Consider the following 20,423-nt stretch of genomic DNA (forward strand, 5'->3'; position numbering starts at 1 on the left):
CCAAGAAATCCTTTTGATTTTTGTGAAGTCCTGCCTGGGTTTATTTTATTATTTCCTTTGCAGGGACTTGGGAAGTATAATCACTGGTAACTAATCAAACTTCTTTCAAATACCCACAAATATATAAAGGCAGCAAAATGATTAATTATCGAACTAAGCCATTTCAAATGAGACCTCATCTAAATGAGCAGATTTATTTCCAGAGCTGCTTGGGTATAAATCTAACTGGTTTTCAAAGCTCTGAATCAAAAGCATGTTTGTGTTTGAAGATGGAATGGGTTTTGAGCTGTTATCCAATTGTCTATCCAAGACATTAGGAAAAGAGCAGCTATAAAAGAGCTTCAGACTACACAAATTTGCAAACCATTTTCTAGGCATGGTATTAGCCATGATTACTCTGTGCTATGTTTATGACCAAGGCGTTGCTAACTCACAGGCAGGGTTAGGCTGGGGAATGAAAAGAACAGCATCGGAGTTGTTCAAATGTTCAAATTTCAATAATTCTGTTACCTTTTTCTTTGAAGAATTTATCAGAACAGATTAAAAAGGAGTGGGGGAGCTAACAAAACGTTATTACCTGTTTAAACCAAATACTAAGTTTTAATGATCTGCTTAATTGTATCTGTTCTTCCTACTTCTTCTCCAGTCTAAAAGAGGGGTAAATATAGGTGGAGCTAAGGCGACAGATGCCTTTGTGGTCACACTCTCACTAGCTTCAAAATCCCTGCAATTCTCAATGTTTAAAATCTTGCCGCAACACCCTGCAGTCAGCCCCAGCATCCCTAGTTAATTCAGTTATAATACTCAGTTGCTACCAATATTTCACCCTAGTAACACACCAGGCTGTGTTGATCTATTTGGATAATAGGGGTACAAGCATGAAAAGCAAAATGGGGTACAAACATGATGAAAACAGTTACATCTCTTCACATGCTACCTTGAGCTCAGACTCCTAAAACACCTATCCCCAGAAAGCTGCAATATTCCCAGGTTCAGAGTTACAGCAAATTAGGGATGAGTTAACAGTTAATTTACATATCAAATTGTGCATTTTTCTGTTACTGAGCACACAGTGAAAATAATTTTCTTTTTTTTATTCAAAGAAGGTTACAAACTTTTACCTATTTCTTGCTCCTTGAGTAAACTTAACTCTACACAGGAAGCCAGCACAAGACCTATAAATCCATCCTTCCCACTCCAGCCTGTTTTGAAGGCTTAACGCAGGGTTTAAATAGTGGAAAGATTTACCCACCTTGGGCCTCTAAACAGAGCAAATTTCACAACTGGTGCCTAGGCAAACACAACATCAGCACTGGATTCGGATTTATCGAACCAGACCTTCAGCATTTGAATATTTGCAGAAATTTGCTTTCAAGTGCAAACAACCCTTCGCAGAAAACATTACCAAGCTTTGCTCCCATATAATAGAGACGAGTTGGAGTTCTCTTCTGCAAAGGAAGCTCTGTGCAGATCAAACTGTCCAAGATAAGTTAACGTAACTCCAGCGCTGCAGCAATTGTGTGATTTTATTTTTTCAGCCGTGCTTAAATAAGAGACAAATATTTTACCCTCATTCCCAAGTAATTGACAGAACAAGTTTCTAATGTTGATTAACATTCTACATAACAGCAATAAAACGAAACATTAAAAAAAGTCTAAGCCAAGCATTTTTGATAAATGACATGGTTTCCTACTCCGTTCAGTGCTATGCCTCTCCATTTCTGTAAGGACTCTTATTTATGCTGTAGCTCACTAGAGAAGAATGTACCCTTGGAAGGAGATGCAATGACTAGTTAATATTGTGTGGGATTGCATGCAGTGGCCTGTGGCGGTTCCTTATGCCTGTATGGGTAGCGATGCTTTTCCAGCATCATTTTTTGTCATCACACAATTCCATTGTGAAATATTATTTTTACAAAGGAGGAAGAAAGGGATGGTTACACCCTGCAGTGTTTTGGGGACGCCTAAGAGGTGCAGTTTTCTGGGAGTATGTGTGAAATATGACATTTCATTATCTGTAATTATATTTTAACCGGTAATGTCCATGTTGAAATGCGATTCTTATTTTTGGAATGCAGAGGGAGTTGGAAGGGAGGGGAGTAATTTTTTTTCCCTGTTAATAAACTCGAGCAAGTCTTATGCTAAAGCAATTTCTCAACAAAACAAATTTCTCTCCAACACCCAAATGTCATTGCATTAGAGGGGATTGTAAATTAAGTTTCAAGGTAGCAGAAGCATTATTAATCTAATGCATTTTTTCCTTTAGTATCATGAGGTCCAAAACAATAAGACTTAATTCACTTTTAAAGGGTGGTAGAGCAGCTCCTTACTGCAAAGTAGGTTGCAACTAAATCCTATTGAAACCATGGGGCTTTGGATAGCGGATAGTATTTATCTGCAAGGGTGAAGTATGAGTTGGAAATACAGTGTGAGTGGCTACAGGCAGCTTACAATCTATCATGCGATTCCATTGAAGACAATGCAGTTGCAGTTACATAAGAGATTAATTTATTAGGACTCATTCTGAGCCAAATGAGAAACATAAGATACTGCTTAGAGAGAGAGATCTTACACTAAACAGTAGCCTTAACAGCCCCCATAAAGACATGGGGAAGAGAGAGAAGGTATCAACACATGACAGGAGATTTTGTCATCTTTATCAGTGCAAGGCACCAAGAATTTCACACTGAAAATCAGAAGCCCATGTTTTCAAAGGCCTGCAGTATCAGAAGAGTTAGAGGAAAGGTGACCCTTCACTCTATAGAAAAAAAATAAGTGTCTTTTGCTTATAGGAGGGTACCTTCATGCACAAATGGGTTGTATCAGGCTTTTTATGCTGTTTCCCACAGCATTTTCACAGGCAGACTAAGGAAATATGGGCTGAATGAATGGCCTGTATGGTGGATAGAAAACTGGCTGGAGCTTTGGGCTCAGAAAGTAGTAATCAATGGCTTGTCTAGTTGGCAGCTGGTATCAAGTGGAGTGACCCAGGGGTCGGTCCTGGGGCTGGTTGAGTTCAGTGTCTTCATCAACAACCTGGAAGATGGCATGGAGTGCCCCCTCAGCGAGTTTGCAGGTGGCATCAAGCTGGGGGGAATAACAGATAGGCTGGAGGGTAGGGCTAGGATTCAGAGTGACTTAGACAAATTGGAGGACTGGGCCAAAAGAAATCTCATGAGGTTCAACGAGGACAAGTGCAAGGTCCTGCGCTTAGGACAGAACATTCCCATGCACCAGTACAGGCTGGGGCTGACTGGCTGGGCCGCAGCTCTGCAGAAAAGGACCTGGGGATGACAGTGGACAATAATCTGAATATGAGCCAGCAGTGTGCCCTTGTTAGCAAGAAGGCTAAAGGCATCCTGGGCTGCATTGGTAGGAGTGTTGCCATTAGCTTAAGGGAAGTGTTTATGCTCCTCTATTCAGCACTAGTGAGGCCACATCTGGAGTACTGTGTCTGTTTTGGGCCCCCACTTACAGAAAGGAAGTGGACAAATTGGAGAGAGTCCAGCAGAAGGCAATGAAGATGGTTCAGGGGCTGGGGGACATGACTTCTGAGGAAAGACTGAGGAAACTGGGCTTATTTAGTCCAGAGAAGAGGAGACAGAGAGGGAACTTAATAGCAGCCTTCAACTTGAACCTGAAGCGGGGTTCAAAAGAGGATGGACTGTTCTCAGTGGTGGCAGGTGACAGTACAAGGGGCAATGGGCTCAAGTCGAAGCAAGGGAAGTTTAGGTTAGATATTAGGAAGAATTTTCTCACTAGGAGGGTAGTAAAACACTGGAGCAGGTTATCCAGAGAGGTGGTGGAAGCTCCATCCTTGGAGGTTTCAAAACTCTGCTGTTCAAAGCCCTGGCTGGGATGATCTAGTTGGGGCTGGTCCTGCTTTGAGCAGGAGTTGGACTAGATGTGACCTCCTGAGGTCCTTCCAACTCTAACTTTCTGTGATTCTATGATTTCACACCTCTCTGTTCACATAAGAAGGGCATGTGGGTATTTGCACATCAGGCTCAAGGGATTCCTATTTTTTTTTTTTGGACTGAAGACCTATTCCACTTATACCCATAAGCAGTGAAATGCAGTTCTTTTGGAGGTCAATAAGTATAGAATTTATAAATCCCTCTTGGGCATTATTCTGCAATTAATTACACATGAACCTTTTACTGTATCTGCTTATAAAATGCATGGGATCCTAATTTGCCATCACACCATTTTTTGCCCATTTGTTCTGAGGGAAACTAACAGCTGAGGTTTTATCAGCGGAATATATATTATATGAACACGCAGCATGGATTTTACCAACTTGGCGACACACTAGGAAAACTCAGAAAACCTCAGTGATTAGTGCAAAAGCTTATTCCAAAAAGTTGTGTATAATACCATCTGATTTGCTGTGAAGAAGTGCCTTCTTGGGGCGCAGTGATGCATGCACATGGTTGATATACAAGGTGGACATGTGGTTCTAGGCAGGGGTGCCTCACCTGTAGCACAAGGGCCACAAGTGGCGTTGGAAGCTCGTGTGTGTGGCACAGGGTAGGTCAAGGAGGGAGCAGGGAGAACTGCTGCAGATAGGACCGGGAACAGAAAGTAGAGCAGCAGATCAGACTGTCACACGCCCCCTTGGAACAATGAGGCCCAACCTTTTTGCAAGGCCCCTACTGCATATTCTAGCATCGTGCCTGACCACTTCCAACAGAGATTGCTTTTCTGCAGTCCTGTTCATGTAAGTGCACATGCGCGTGCATGTGTGTACATGCAGAAACATCGAGTTATTTGGGTAACCATGATGCTCCATTTCATAGTTCTAGGCTTTTTAAACCGTTGTAGCAATGGGTATTGCTTTGCAGTACGGGTATCCATTGCAACACAGAAACAACAGCTTAATCTTCACAGCATATTCCCTCAGTAACTGCCTATGCATGAGATTTCCAAATGCTCAAACATAATTCTCCCACTGGAGAGTACAGCCTGATTATGACAAACTCTGTCAATTTTATTAGCCACACAGATGTTATAGATATATGTGAAATTTGACCATATTTCTTCTGGTGACATGCACCGTGCAACTGCAGCAAACTGTTTCTTTCCCCACACACAACCCCAGAGCTGGCAGGCTTCCTGCCATTCAGCTTCCATGTGGCCTGCAAGCTAAGATGATCCTAAAAGGAGAAGTAAAACAGGATTAAAAATGACACTATTGAGCCAGTGGGTAATTGCAACTTCTTGCAACTACAGAGCCCTGGGTACCTCTGAAAACTAAAGCAAAAAACAAGAACGAGATTGCTGCCTTCCAATCTTGCTGTGTATGTGATTTTCTTGCTAGGTGTGCAAAGCTAACCTACGGGCAGACTTTTGTGTGTCACCGAGAAAGGATATTCCTCCCTCAGTGAATTCCTGTGACACTCAATAGCATGCATCAATTGAAGGGAATCTGTCCCACTAATATCTACAGGGATGCCATGCAATTTGTTTTCCTGTAGCAACAGGATCCTCCAACTTCATTTTAAAACTCTGGGCAGCCCTTCAGGCCTTCTTGTTTCACTCTCTATTGTTCCAGTGTCATGATGGCTGTCCCTCTGGCCAAGTAAGGGTGGATGCAACCTGTTCTGGTGAGGAACTTTGAATCCGCTTGAACAAAAGCTTAATGTTCAGTGTTGGGTTTGTGTGCACCTTGACTTGCACTCCAAAGAGTTAGCAAATATGAGGGGAGGGAAAGAGGGACAGAGAGAGAGAGAAAACAAACTAGCAGTAGTTGGTTTATTTTTGTCCCTCGTGAAATGCGTAGCTTCATAGTTGGTAGGGCCGGAAGGGACCTGAGCAGATCATCAAGTCCGAACCCCTGCCATGCCCTTACAGGAAGCCTAGAAGGGAACGAGAAAGGTAGTTTTATGCCGAACACTGGGAGTGAATGAAGTGGGAGGATCTGTGTTTCACTCCTAGAGCTGCCACAGATGCATTGACCTAACATCAGTGTTTCTCGACCAGGGGATGCGTCCCACTGGTGGGATGCAAAGGTCATGTCGGTGGGACTTTTTAATTGCATTTTTTAGGATCCTTTAAAATTCCCATTCATGATTAAAATAATACTAAAATGCATGCAAATGTAAAAAGTGGAAAAAGTGGGGTTTTGTTTTTACCACGGCAGGACTGGGTTTTTTTGACGAAATGACCGGTGGGACGCAAGGTGCAAAAGGTTGAGAACCGCTGCCTTACGTGAGCCACTTATTGTCTCTACCTCAGTCTTCCCATCTGTAAAGAAAACCAGGGCTAACAATACTTACTATAGACTGTGGCATATGGGAGGTTAAAGCAATTAGCATTTATGAAGCACTCTGAGACCCTTGGTGGAAACCACTACATAAATGCAAAGTTATTATGGGTACCCAGTTACCATAGCGATTGGCGTCTTAGAAATGCTAATAATAGTAAAATAAATAATAAAGGGCAGGCAGGAAGAGCCCCTAGAGATGAATGAGAGCTGCTCCCCTCCTCCGAGACTCCATGTACTGCTTTCTCAGCGCTCCTGGCCCTATACTGGCTTCGGCTCAGCTCCCTCCCAGGGTAACATGCTGTGCTATTGCTGGGCCGCCAGGTCAGCCAAGTGAAAGCGGAACTTTTAAGTGCTTTATTATTTTCAGAAGGCGTCAGAGAAACCCAAACCCCCACAACTGCAAATAATTGAATACGTCAATAATATTTTGACTTGTTCATGTTTCGCAAGGCTCGGCATAGCCCTGGTAAGTACCTTATTGCTGTCCCTCCAGCGATGTTAATTAAGTTCACCCTAGGCCCACAAGCGCTTTTTTTTTTTTTTTTTAAACGAGCAAGCAGTTTTCCCCAATATAATGTCTAGCAATGGGAGCCGTAATACACTGGAAAGCACCCAAACAAAGGCAGATTAAAAGGAATAAAGACGAGGCGTCCTTCGGTGTGACTGTCAACGTTTCCCTGAAAATAGCTTTTCCAGCAATATTAGCCGAGGGATTTTGAAGGTCTGAAGAACGTATTAGACAGGCATGCCAAAAACATAGCGAACAGCGATCCTCGGCCCTCCACCATGTTCATATTAGCATTAGCTCTCCATGCGTATGTGTACTACTCATGGCTTTGTATTTGCAGCGAGGTTGCAGTTTGCTCACGTAATTTTGCGTGAGCCCATGGGGGTTCATGATACACCCAATTAAGGGATAAAAACTGCCAGCTTATTATCCAAGTCCATGCCCAGGCATCAGTCTTGTGGTTCCCAACAGAATTGGTGGCAGGACTGGGTTAAATGATGCTTTTGCAGCCACAGGGCACTCCCACAGCAGAGCTCTGGCGGTGAGGGAGATACACGAGTCCTTACACTGCATGTGCTCTTTCTTTCTCTCTCTCTTGCACACACACTCCAGCTGCTGGCAACACCCACAGTCATGCTTCCCTCTCTTACTGAACTGCAGTCAGGATGGGCAGAGCCTCAGACAAAAAGAAAAAGCAGCAAATTCCCTACTCCATCCATTACAGCTTCCCCAGAGATACCCTATCTGGCCTGTTTACCATCCCTAGGCTGGTTTTCCAAATCATGCACATTTCTGCCAATGGTATTATTTTCTTCTTATTTCCTTCACCGTTATTTTATCAGTGGATTTCGGGTAGGTCTGCTGCAGCCCTAGCATAGCAACATGGCAAGTGAATTAGGAATAGGAGCAAGGGCAGCCGGCAGGGGAAGCTTGGAGCAGGGCCCCTGGTTGTCCTGTCCGGATGAGCCTCGAGGCCCTAACGAACATGCTGCACAGCTCCCCGTGCTTGTCCTTTTCTCTTAGCAAGGCTTCCCCTTCTCTCACTCCACCAGCCCCTCACTCCCTTCACCCCGTTCACGATCCCTGCCACCTTCTGTCCTTCCCTGTGGGCAGCCCTGCGGTCTACAAGACAATACAGGGGGAATCATGAACCAGGCAGTGGCTCCAATAGGGGTGCAAGTAACAGCTAGGACTCTTGGTTGCAATTCTTACCTTTGGCACTGACAACTTGGACACTGTCAAGGAAGGGGGTCAGCGCTATCACAGACAGGTTTGGTGATTTTTCCGTTGAGCAAGTCATTCACCATTTCCGTGCCTGAGTTTATCCATGTTCCAATCAGACATTCCCACTTAAGAGATCCACCACCAGCATTTAAAAAGCAATAGGAAAGGCTTGTGCTCCTAGTTCTGCCTACATTAACCCAGGGGAGGCAGCAAGCTCATGCAGGAGAATCTAGGGCAGTATGTTGAGATGTCTGTCTGAAGCAGGTCCCCCATCTGTCACTGTACTGTCCACACCTTGATTAACAAAGCGTGCCTCGTTAAAATAGCACACAAAATCCTGAGGGAGGGCAGGAGAATTGGCTACCCAGCCAGATTTAAGCAGGCTTGGTGAAACACATCTCACAGCTTTACTGTACTGTGTGCCCACCTCTCCTTTTGGGGTAATAATGGGTCCCCCATTATCAAAATGAAGTGGAGTTGAGTCATTCCCTTTGTGCACCTTCATTCACCCCCTGACAGTCTCTGAGATACTCGATTTGTTTTAGATGCCCAGTCATAATGAAGGCAGGGCCTTGTGCCAGCTGTGGCTATGAACACACCTCACTCCTGAAGTGCAAACCCCCTGTTACTCTATTTCTCGGTGTTTGCTGCAGGGGTACGCAGAGGTGCCAAGGGGGTCGTGTCTGTGGTGCTGACTCCAGGGATGGTTCAGGAATGCCCCTTCTGTGAACTCGCTGTATGCCTGCCCTCTTTCCCCGATCCTTTTGGATGACACAGCCTAAGGATGCTCAGAGGGAGCAGCTGGAGAAGAACAAGGACTGGGATTGTTCCAGTTTGGAGGAAGGAAAAGCTTATGGAAAATCCAGGCGGACTCCAGTCCCATGCAGTCTGTAATGCCCCAGAATGATTCCCCACTTCTCCTTTCATGGCATTGCCCCTGATGATTTCCTTCCAGATTTTACATATGCCGCAACACTGGTGGGCAAGAGCACTTGAGAAGCGTTTGGCTCAGCTATTTTTGGGGTGGTTTCACTAAAGCTGTCAATCTGATTCAGAGTCATGGTAGATGTTTCAAAAGGGCTCCTAGCCACTTGAGACATAGAGCAACGTACTGCATGAGTCAAGCATGGCACTGGGTTTGCAGGTGAGGGAGACAATACTGGAGGCAGAGTTTGGCGGGGAAGGTGCGACATTCGGTTTTTGCCATGATGCACGAGTCAGTCAATAATGAGAAATGGAGTCATCGGAGAGGAAGGAAGAAAGAACCGAGAAGCAGAAGACACCACTGAGGTTACCCAGCTTGAAGTGTCATGGGAGCAAGAAGTGGCAGAAGCTGGGCAGCAAAGAGAGAAGAGAGCACTGGTATTGGAGGTCTGATTTTGGTAAGCACTCACAACAGTATCTGAAGTCAGGGGAGTGCTGCATCCGAGCATCTTCTCTGACATTTAGGCTTCTTTGGTCAGATAAGGAAGATAAGCTTTGAAGGCAAAAATTATTGAATAGATTGTGGAGGAAGCAAGCGTGGGAAAGTGGGTGATGAGAATGGGAGCTTGCAAAATGATGCAATAAGCAGCACTCGAAAAAAAGAGGAGAGAATCATACGTTTGCCGAGCTGCAGTTGCTCATATCTAGAGCAGTTCTGAAGATGTTAACACGTGATCGCTGATAACCATCTCACAACCTCCACAAGCCACTGTGTTCATGTGTGTAACAAGCAGCGTATCTGCCACTTGTCTGCTCATCATTGTTCTGAAGGGAGATTATCACCAGCAGAGGATTAGACCAAAAGATATGCAGTGTTGGAAGACAAAAGTTCAGTAGCTTACGAGTCTATCCATGACCACGAGAGAATGAGCACGGGAACTTTCAGCTCAAATTTTGTAGATTCAGGAGTTTCACCCTCACCGGCTAAAGGCTCAGATGCAAGATGGCTACACACCAGCCTCAACTCATGCTTGTCCCGTCTGACTTTTCTCCTGCAAAGCTGAGATCTTTTTTTTTTTTAAACAAGCCATGAATGGCTTTTATGTACAACTTCTTGATTTTTTCTTTTTATGTTAAAACCTGTGCTAGGGCTGCATGACCCTTGTTTAACATACAGAAAAATTATATAAATATCCATTAACCTAAATGCAGTAGCATAAAAGAGATATAGGGAATCAGGTAGGGAGTGGGCTGTGACTTAAGCACGTGTCCCAAGCCCAACACATTCCTGTGGGAGTCACTGCTTCTGCTCCAAACCCGCAACTATCACTTCACCTCAGAGAGAATCTGCACTCGCTGTTAGCACTAGGAGGCCCAGGACACACAGCTGTTCTGGCTGTGTCCAGTAGAGGGCTAGAGATTCAACTCATCACATTAAAAAGAAGGATGGCAAGAAGATGCTTCTTGGCAAATAAGCATATCTAATGATAAAGCAAGAATTCAGCAGGATTCCAAAGAGGATCAGACATTTGTGTGAACTGCACAAACATCTGCAATTAAATTAAATCGGTCAGAAACGGCGAGACCCTCATGCTTCACACTATAAATCATCTTCTCCCTGACAGGAGCTAGGAAGAAACTTCCCCAAACAGCAGGCTATTTCATACCTGCCTGTTAGGAAGCTGCTCTGAAATATCTGGTACAGGCTACTACTGGTCCTGGACTCAGCAGATCCTAAGTTAATGTTCCTATGTTTTATTTCCTGCAAGTCTCCCTCTTCCAGGCAGGTCCACATTCCCCTGATCTCTGTGTACCAGGAACCTCCACACCAATGACTAAAGCATTATTGAGCTCTGAAGCCACATATAGATGAAACAAGGGCACTACACTTTAAAGTGCATGACACTTTAAAGCATGGGCGACTGGTGCTGCCTTAGTCAGGGGGGACACGTGCCCCCCCTGCAACCAGTCCCGCCGACCAGGATGGGGAGTCCCCCACAACCGATCCTGCTGACCGGGGGCAGGGGTCTCCCCATGGACGATCTTGCTGCCTGGATTGCTGCTGCCACTTCTGGAAGTGGCTGCAGTGATTGGCCGGCGCTTGCGGGGGGGCACCAGTGCTCCTGCCTGCCCCCCCTACCCATCACCTAAGCAACAAACACAAACACGGCCAGTCGGGGGTGCACCAGTGCTCTCAGGGGTGCACATGCACCCCCCCATGCACCTCCTACACATCTCCACTGCTTTAAAGTGGGTTAAATGCTTTTGCACTGCTTTAATGGTGTTGGTGTTTGCACATGTTGGTGGCATATCGCGCAGTAATTCCAACCACTGTAGCAAATTCAGTGGCATAGTGCGCCTTAAATGACTTGGGGCGCAGCAAACGAAAATGCCTCCGAGGAGTTTAAGTTTGCTGCCCTACAGCCGCAGCATGAAGCACCAGGCTCCGTGCAGCTATAGGGCTCTGCAGGAAGCCCTGCAGGCAGCCTGGCAGCAGCCTGGGAAGGCAGGCTCCACCCGAGATCTTTTTTTTCTCCCCTGGAGTCTGCCTGCCTGAGCTGTGCGGGAGCCCGGTGCTTCTCTCCATGGCTGCACTGCCCCCTGGGACTGCCCAAGCCAGGTGCCTGCAGGCAGGTGCTTCCTGGGGGGGTGCCACTGCTACTGCGGAGGGAAGCACCAGCCCCTTCCCCCCAGATCAGGGGCCACTTCACCTGCTGGCAGCTTGCCCTCCCCTCCCTGCTGCCAGAGAGGCAAGTAAGTTCAGGTCTGTGCACGGCACGGGGGGTTTAAAGGGCCCTAAATTGAAGTGGTGTTTTTAAAAACCCACCGCTTCAATTTAGGCCCCCATTTCATCTACACGCGCCCTTAAAGAATAGCTAAATCAGAGTGGATATGGCAGGCTAACAGAAAGTTCAAGAAATGGCAGATATTGCCATACTGAGCAGACTAAACTGAAAACAACTTTCAAGGGGGATGAATTAGGAAGGCAAAAGAAGCTACTTGCAAGGATTTGATTTTGATGTGCTTCTTTTTGCGTAGCTTTTATAGAAACAATTTTGTCTTGAGATTAAAAGCAGGGTCGGACTGCAAATATCGATCACGATACTCAAGCATGAATGTCAGTGTCTCTGTCACCAAATATGATGATCGAAACTACCTGTAGATAGTGGGCCCCTTTGCATGACATGCTCTAAGACCTTTCAAGCCACATTCAAGATACAGTGCTGATAGCAGTGAATCGTGTGCATGACTGCTGGTGGTATTTGATACCACCAGTATCTGGAGATGTTAACACTACAGATCAGGATCCATAAAGTTATCTTGATTATACCAGATGCAGATATGGCCCCAAATACATTTGGCTTTCCAGTCTATTATAAGCTATTTTCTTAGTAAATATGATGGATGTTTATTAAGTATCTTGATTGTTAATTCACTGGGGCTCCCATTCTTTCTGGTGTGTTGGCTACCCTCTGGGGACTTGGTAGTCTGCACTCATCTGCAAGACAACATTGTGACTTCAGGATCATGCTTAGGATTAAGGGGAAGTTTGATCATATGACACCTCTACCTGGGGAAGTGGATTATTTTCCATCACTTGCTATCTTTATTTCAAGATTGGAGATCTTTCTAAAAAGATCAGCTATAGTTTCGACAGCCATTTTTGCTTGGACGTAGACTGGGGTTCTTAGGACTGTGTTAGGCAAGAGGTCAAACTAGATGAACTCTTAAAAATCTCTGATCCTGCAATACAAATGGAAAACGATCATACTAGGCACCCAGCAGAATTGAGCCCCGGTATCTTAACCATTATTTTTGTATGACCTTTAGCATGTAAGCCATATAAAGTCGTTCTATTAGTTTGTACTTTGACCAGGGAGAAGACAATATGTTGGCCTTCAGTCAGGTGCCTTGGACAACATCTCTCAGTGTGGAATTATTTCCCTTAATGACTGCACTACAAGTGACTAGTTAACTGATGAATGCATATATGTTAACTAATGAATTTAAAGAGGCCAGTGGAAAATAATTTAAACTTTCCCTAATAGTGTCACAGTGCAATTACTATGGTTATTTATTCATGGTCTGTAGTAACTCATTTTGACTCTGTTTCATGAGGTTTCTTTAAATTTCTAGTTGGTTATACCCACCCTTAAAAATAAAAAGGAAAAAATCCAGCCTAGCAAGAGAACTACAGTAAGATTGTAATTAATTATTATTATTTCCTAACAATTGGAAGCATAATTGCAACCAACGCTTGTGCTTTGGCTTATGAACAGCAATATTAAACATCCCATGCTGAGATTTTAGTAGGAATCGCACACATGAGTAGATATCCTGGTTATACATCTAATTTCAGATCCCAGGGAAAATTGTTAATGCTATTGGGAAAGATGAAACCATTTCCCTTCAGCTACAGGGAATGTTGTTTCACATACATTTCTCTTCTGTTTTAAGACTAATCTCAAGAGCCAAGCTCTGTTCTGTAACATAGCACAGCAAAAGTCCTAATAATGGCGTTTATTTATGCATTTCAGTGGGGTTTTTGAGGCTGGTATCATTAGAGTTAGCGGTGTGGAAGTGCTTTAAAGTGATAGCTTAGTGGCACTTGTTATCTTTCAATCCATAAGAGAAAATTGTAATCATTATTTGTAATAGTTCACAGTAAGGCGGCCACTAGCTTAGTTTAAAGATATCCTATTTTAAATACGGCAGAAAGGGGTAATATTCTCATCTGGATGTGCTGGGATTTAAAATGTGCAACACCCATTAACATTAATGGGAGTTATATTTTTAAACTCTCTGCACATTGTGTTGAGAATATACCCCATGGAATCCAATTAATTTGAAGAACATTACATACTTTAGGGAACATTCATGTTATACAATTTCACTGGCATATAGATTTGTCCTCAATAAAGCTTTCTAGTAGCTGGAAATGAAAGACATTAACATTCTACTGTACATCTAAAATAAAGGAGGACTGCACTATACGTTTCCCCAGCTGAGTGTGGGCAGCTACAAAGGAGCTTTTGAGAATCAACAAATAAAGAATTGAGAAAATAAGGAAGGAGATGGTATTTTAAGAATGTGAATATTTAGAGAATGCCGGGGAATGAACACAGAGGAGGCTGTTCGTTTATAGGTTAGATGCATTACAACAGGAACCAGGCAAATAAAAAAAAATAAAAAAAAGAAGAAAGCAAGAAAATGCAACGAGGAGGATAAAAAAGAATATATTCAGACTGTGGCTGTTTCCCACAAGCAGAAGATAATAATGTGAATGGAAGTGATTTTGTTTGGAGGGTCATAGTGGAGGTTGATATCACAACCTTTTCCGATCGTGGTAAATATCATTCTATTAAAATAACCGGCCCCATTGTTCTTGTGATCCTAATGAGGCTCTTTTACGTGACAAAGACAACAGCGGTGAAGAAACTAGCAGCAAGTTAAAGTGCTTCAGAGACAAAGCACCAGAGACACGCTGCTTCTGGAAAGTGTAACAGAACATTAAAGCACATGATAAGTAAGCAAGAATCAGCAAAAAGTTAATAGGAAACCACAGTGACAATATGTCCAGGCAGTTTAGTACAATATTTCTCTTCCCCCCCCCCCCCAACAGGATGAGGAATTTAATAGTACACAGGAAAGCAATATCTTAGTAAAGAAAGAAAGGAACAAGAAGAGATAAGGAAATAATGGCTCTTACCACTAAACAAGCAATTCAATTTTAAGAACATTTGTTTGTAAATGTTTGACAGGACCTCATTTGCCACGGCCTTGATGATCATGGGATGTTCTTCAAGAAGCCTTTTTTTTTGTAATGAATAAGTATGTGATGATCAGGCTTTCCAACAGTGGATATTTTTAGATACCCACCCCTTGGAGCTGTAACGCATGAGCAAAGCCTGGCCCTCAGACATAGGTGCTCAGGACTTTCTGAAAATGTAGGTGCCTCTAAGTGAGCTGAAGTTTTCCCAGTAACGGAGGCAGTGCTTGCCAAGAGAAATCTTGGCATTTCGTATGTGCGTGCACCCATGCTTATACACGCGTGTAGGAAAGCACCAGTTAATGGCAGGCTGCGCCATTGTCCGTTCTGCATTCATTATTTTCAAAATGTTTTCGACAATTTACAAAAGTACCTTGGAGCCCTCTAGTTTGTGCCTCTTCCTGTAAAGCATTAACTGTAGAGCAGTAAAATAGAGGGGAATAAATGAATGTCCAGTTAAGCAATATGTCCGAACTCTGACAAACCAGTACTTCACAATTGGAAGTACTGGGCCCCATAACTTTAAAAACCTCTAAACTGCTTTTGTATACACAAAATATCAAGAGCTTAAAAACAAGAAAATTGGGAAAAATAGGAAGGCTTTAAATCCCAATGTAAAACTGGGAATCTCTCTTTCCTCATGGCATAAAGCTCCCACTCATGATTTCGGTAGGTAGTGAAACCTCAGATATTGACTGAAGGTAATACTATATTAAGTGAATAATAATGATGATAAATAAAAGGTAACAGCTAATTAAACAATAAATAAGCATAATACAAGCCATATATATTGGTGGTAAAGAGGAAGGAAACTGTCTCTGGCAGTGTTACAAAGCAGAGTGGCTGTTTTGAAGCTGCTCAGGCATTAGGTGTGGTCCTCAAAACCGGTATTACAAGGCAAGAGATAAAGAGGTGGTCACAAGGCAGAGTTAATTCAGTTTCTTATGTGGCTGTGATTTACAGCCTGGATGTAACCATCACTGTTATAATAACTGTGTCACCTAACTGTTGCGGGAAGGCAAGACAGGAACATGGTACAGAAGTATGGGGACAGGGGCACGTCTCTTTTCTTCTTGCCCTTTGTCCTCTATGCCACAGCAAGGCAAGATACCATCACTAGTACTCCCTTGAAAGCGAGAGGTTTGATGGATGTACTTGCCAGAGCTCCAAAGGGCCACTTTGTGATGACTGGGCTGTGATATTTGTCACCTGTACTGAGACAGCATCTACAAGTCCCAGTTATAAACCAAAGTCTTACTGTGAAAGACCAGTGGCTTGCAAACTGTGGGCCCCTGGGGGTCTGCAGACTATGCCGAAGGGGTCCACAAAAGATGATTACGATCAATCAAAAATATGTGAATACACATACTTACAATTCAAAGAGACCCGCAGCTCTGTTCAAAAATTTTCAGAGGTCCATGAATGAAAACAGGTTGAAAACCACTGGGCTAGACACTGTACAAATACATGCAGAAGCTTATTCTGGGTAATGCACTATCTCAGTAAGCCCTTGGTTGCTATAAACTAGGTGTGGGATTGTGCTGCTCCCTTTTGGGATGCCCTGCCTTTCTCATTCCCCCAGTCTTCTCAAGCTGTCCTGCCCTTACTCTCAACCCGGAGTTGGAGTGTATCCCATCATGCACACAGAAAGCATGATGACATAGAAAGTTGCGTGAAAACCTTTACAGCTTTTCAGCTGCCATTTGTAAAGAAAACACAACTTGAATCCAATAATGAACTGATAAGCACAGGTGCGGCCAACCTGTAGCATAAGTACAGCAAGTGGCATGGGCAGCCTGTGTGTGCGGCACCCTGCGGATCAGGCGGGTGGCACAGCAGCTGATAGCATGGGCACTGAATTTTATTTTTGCTGTGGAGGGGCTAAGATGATGGACATGTGGAAAGTTTTACACGTTTCAGGTGACGGCCCTCTTCCCGAGGGGGACCAGGGCCAGGCCCCCATGTACTTGGCACCTCTGGCTGATAGGGCAGGAGGCAGAAAGTAGAGCCGTTGAGTAAGATCAGAGTAGCACTTGGGGAGGGCGTGGGGCTAATTTGTGGTCTGCCTGCCCAAAAGGTTGGCCCCCACTGGGCTGGCATGTCTGCAGTGTCAAGTTCCTGCTCCCTTCACATTGCTGCTGGGTCCGATCCCCCTAAATATATGCTTCTTAATGACTCAGCTCTTTGCTTTAGGCAAAGAATTGCCTTGAACAGGTTAAAAACAGCCAAAGAATATTTGCAATTCATCTTTTCCCATGGTATTAAATATTCATTTTATAGAAAGCTAATAGGTTTTTCTTTGAGGGGGTGGGGAGGGGACTTGAAACAGGACCTACAGTGTTTTTACAGGCCATAATTTAAACCTGATCCTGAGAAGTAATGCTAAAATGATAAACATGCTGTGTCTGATGTGTGGCTGTTTAATGATGATTCTATTGAGCACGGAGATTACAGCCATATCAGATGCGGTTTTGAAGAAGATACCTGGAGTATGGGAAGGTTTTCAAAGGCATTTTTCTTGCTTAGAAATAGCCAGTGCCTTGTGTACATCTCTTTATGAAGTATGTTAAAAACACATCAAGTTTTTCTCTTTCTGATTCAGGTTTTAGAAGTGCTGTTTATCTACTTTTAAGATTTCTGTAGTGGAAAAAAAAGACTGGAATTAATGGGAGGTTAGACTTTAGTTGTAGGTACATTTATATATCTATCCATAAGTACCCACACATACGCCACACACAACTTAATTTTTCTCTGTGCTTAAAACTTAGAAAGGACCAATTGCAAAATATTGGCAAGGGCCATTTTAATGAGGAAAAAACCCCAACCGCAGTGGTTTGTCTAACATCTAATTCCAGAATGACTTCACTGATGTTATCATTTTCCAAAGACTAAGAAGAGAGGATTTTTAGGGTGAAAGAGCTGAATTTTAGTACACGGATGAGGCGGATATGTGTGTTAAAGAAAGAACTTTGCGCAACACATAGCCTTACCTGACCTATGAATAAGAGGGGGGAGACCATTTACCAAATGGAAACTGCCTTTAAAACACCAAATAACTCCAAAACCACAGACCCCCATAACAACTCGCTGGCTGAGAAGTAACGGGTCACCTACTGATTAGTGTCACTTCCTGTTCCAGCTTTTATGAGAAAGCTTGAGACACATCTACCTCTAATAACAGAACTAATAACAGTGCTAAAACACTGTAATAAAATCATGGCTTAGAAAAGCATACTGAAAGACTGCAACTTTAGAATGGATAAAAGGAAATCGTTTCTTTAAACAGGTCAGAACTAACCTTTGGAACTCATTGCCACAAGGTATCAAAAGAGGAATAGTTGTTACATGGGCCATTTCAATATCCACCAGAGAAAATAAATGATATGTTCTTATTACCTGTCCATGTCATCCTTTTTTGAATCCCATGTCAGTCTTATGCTCTATTTTTGGTTCATGAAGAATATAGAATATCCACGGTTCAAGGCAGAAGCTAACCTCCAGCAACAGGATCCTACCCACAGAAATCAAGGGAATTACACATGTGCTTAAAGTTAAGCACATGTTTAAATATTTGCCCAAATTAATCCTAAAGTAAATAGATTAGGGAGAAATTTGCCTTCTGGGTAAAATATTCCCTAATTACCCAGTTCAAGGTTATCTGCCTCTGAAGCATTTGGTATAAGAGGAGACATGATATGGGTCTGATTTAGGAGGGCAATGGTCCGGCATCTTTCTTCAAAAATACATTACTGCCATTCAAGTTGAGAGAGAACAAAAACCCCTTTTTATTTGAAAGGATGATAACTTTTAATACATCCAGCTCAGATTGCTAAGGACAGCATTTAAGAGTACACTGACATAGTATTATCCACAAAATTATGGACAACCATAGAGCCCTGCCTGGCTGAAGCTTCATACCAGAAATAGAGTAAATTGATTCAAGCAGTCAACTTGAACACCACTGTTCAGCCTAAGTGCAGTTTCAGTTTCTAATGATTAAATGTTACTTCTTTATAAACTTCATTCTGGCAAAAACTATTGTAGATTAATATTTTCATAAACAAGGTCCCAAAGTAAACATTTTATATATGACACAAATACCAAAGTCACTTCAGTTCACTTATTGTGGTCATGACCACTTTGGTGAGATTATGGGGGGGGAAGGGGGGAAATTCAATAAATCAGATATTTTCATGATGTAGTGTTTTTGAAAGGTCGGAAACCAGCACGCTTCCCATTTTGAATTACATATCAGTTAATAGAAAGAACAGCATTTTCCAAAAAAACCAGCCAAAAGCTGGCATTTGACAGAGGAACTTCATCACTGTGTCTCAACCATTGTTTTTTTCTACTTCTGCCTCCCTCTGAAGAAAAACAGTATAAGAAGGTACACTGGAGCTGTTTGCTAACTTCAGAAAAGATTGCACAATGAACGAAAGCTTCATGGTGAGGGAGTCATCTTCCTCTTGAGTGGTATGGAGCATCCAGGAGCTGCATTTATAAATTGGCATGGGAGGAACATTGTAAACTAAGGTAATTTTGGTGACTAGAGAGTATGGGTGTGCAAAGCAGATCCTATTTGATTCAGATTCGGCCCGAATCAGGGACAGTGATTTGATTTGTTGATTTGGATCACTGTCCCTGATTTGGCCAAATCCGAATCTGAAGATTCAATGCTGATTTGGAGAATCAGTGATTTGGACATGGACACAACTTTAAATGTTTTTTCTATGTACCTAAAGGCACCAGTGCAGCTCATGAATGTTGCGATGCTGGGGCGGATGCAGCGTCTCACAGGAGAGTGGCAGGGCCCTCCACGTGCTCGGCAGTGAACCCAGAACTGGACTGGAAATATTTCTGGTCCCCATCCAGGTCCGCCAAGGAGCACGCTGTGGCCCCCCCGGCCACCCGGCTCAGTGATCGGCTGTGGGGGGACCCCGGGTCCCCCCCGCAGACTCAGGAGGTCCCACCAGACCCAGTCACTGAGCCAGTTGGGGTGCTCCACCCTACCACCATGTCCGAAAAGTAAAGGTCACAACAGTCCCCCAACATTGCTGCCTCTGCAGTGTTAAAAATCTTCTGTTCCACAATGTTTTCCATACTGGATTCCCCAGGATATTCCTGGTGTCATATACTGGTCATACCTAATTAAGGGCCCTGAAAGTCCTGATCACCAATCTCATGACTGTGCTGCTATTTGGGATTTAAAAATCATCTCTAAATTTAATTCTAATGATTAGCAGAGAAAAAAAGGTGTGCAGAGTTTCATGCCCATTTTTCTCCCTTCCTTCTAAATGGTAATTACAGCCACATGGGCCAATCCCCAGCAGTGACAATGTTGGAGGGTGCTATTGCTGCTGAAGTCCACCTGGTTAGATTTAGGATCATTTTCTGCTGAGATATTTGTGAGATATGAATTCCTTGTTTGCAGCCTATTCAGCTGGACTAGCACCCATGTGATCCTGGACTGACTGTTTCCCTCTTTTCTTCATAGCAGTTTTAGCTTGACCAATTTATTTTCACACTGTTCACTGACACTTATAAATATATATGTCAGAAATGATACTGTGATTTAAAAAAAAAAACCCAACCCTTCTAAAATGCCAGCTGTGGACATGTGACCTGGTATTTCTTTTCCTTCTTGCAAATGCATAAGGGAAGCCCTCTGTTATATGACTTTCCACTTCCCATATGTTGATCCCTTGTACAGATTTGTCCGTGAATTTTCT

General features: G+C 43.4%; 1 long non-coding RNA gene across 8 annotated transcripts in view; it reads left to right on the top strand.

Moving 5' to 3' along the window:
• LOC109283355 (uncharacterized) overlaps positions 1–20,423 on the top strand; it is a 105,725-nt gene that overhangs the window by 25,555 nt on the left and 59,747 nt on the right. The window lies entirely within an intron of this gene.

Source organism: Alligator mississippiensis, chromosome 10, assembly GCF_030867095.1.
Source record: "Alligator mississippiensis isolate rAllMis1 chromosome 10, rAllMis1, whole genome shotgun sequence".
In the NCBI taxonomy this organism is placed as follows: domain Eukaryota; kingdom Metazoa; phylum Chordata; order Crocodylia; family Alligatoridae; genus Alligator; species Alligator mississippiensis.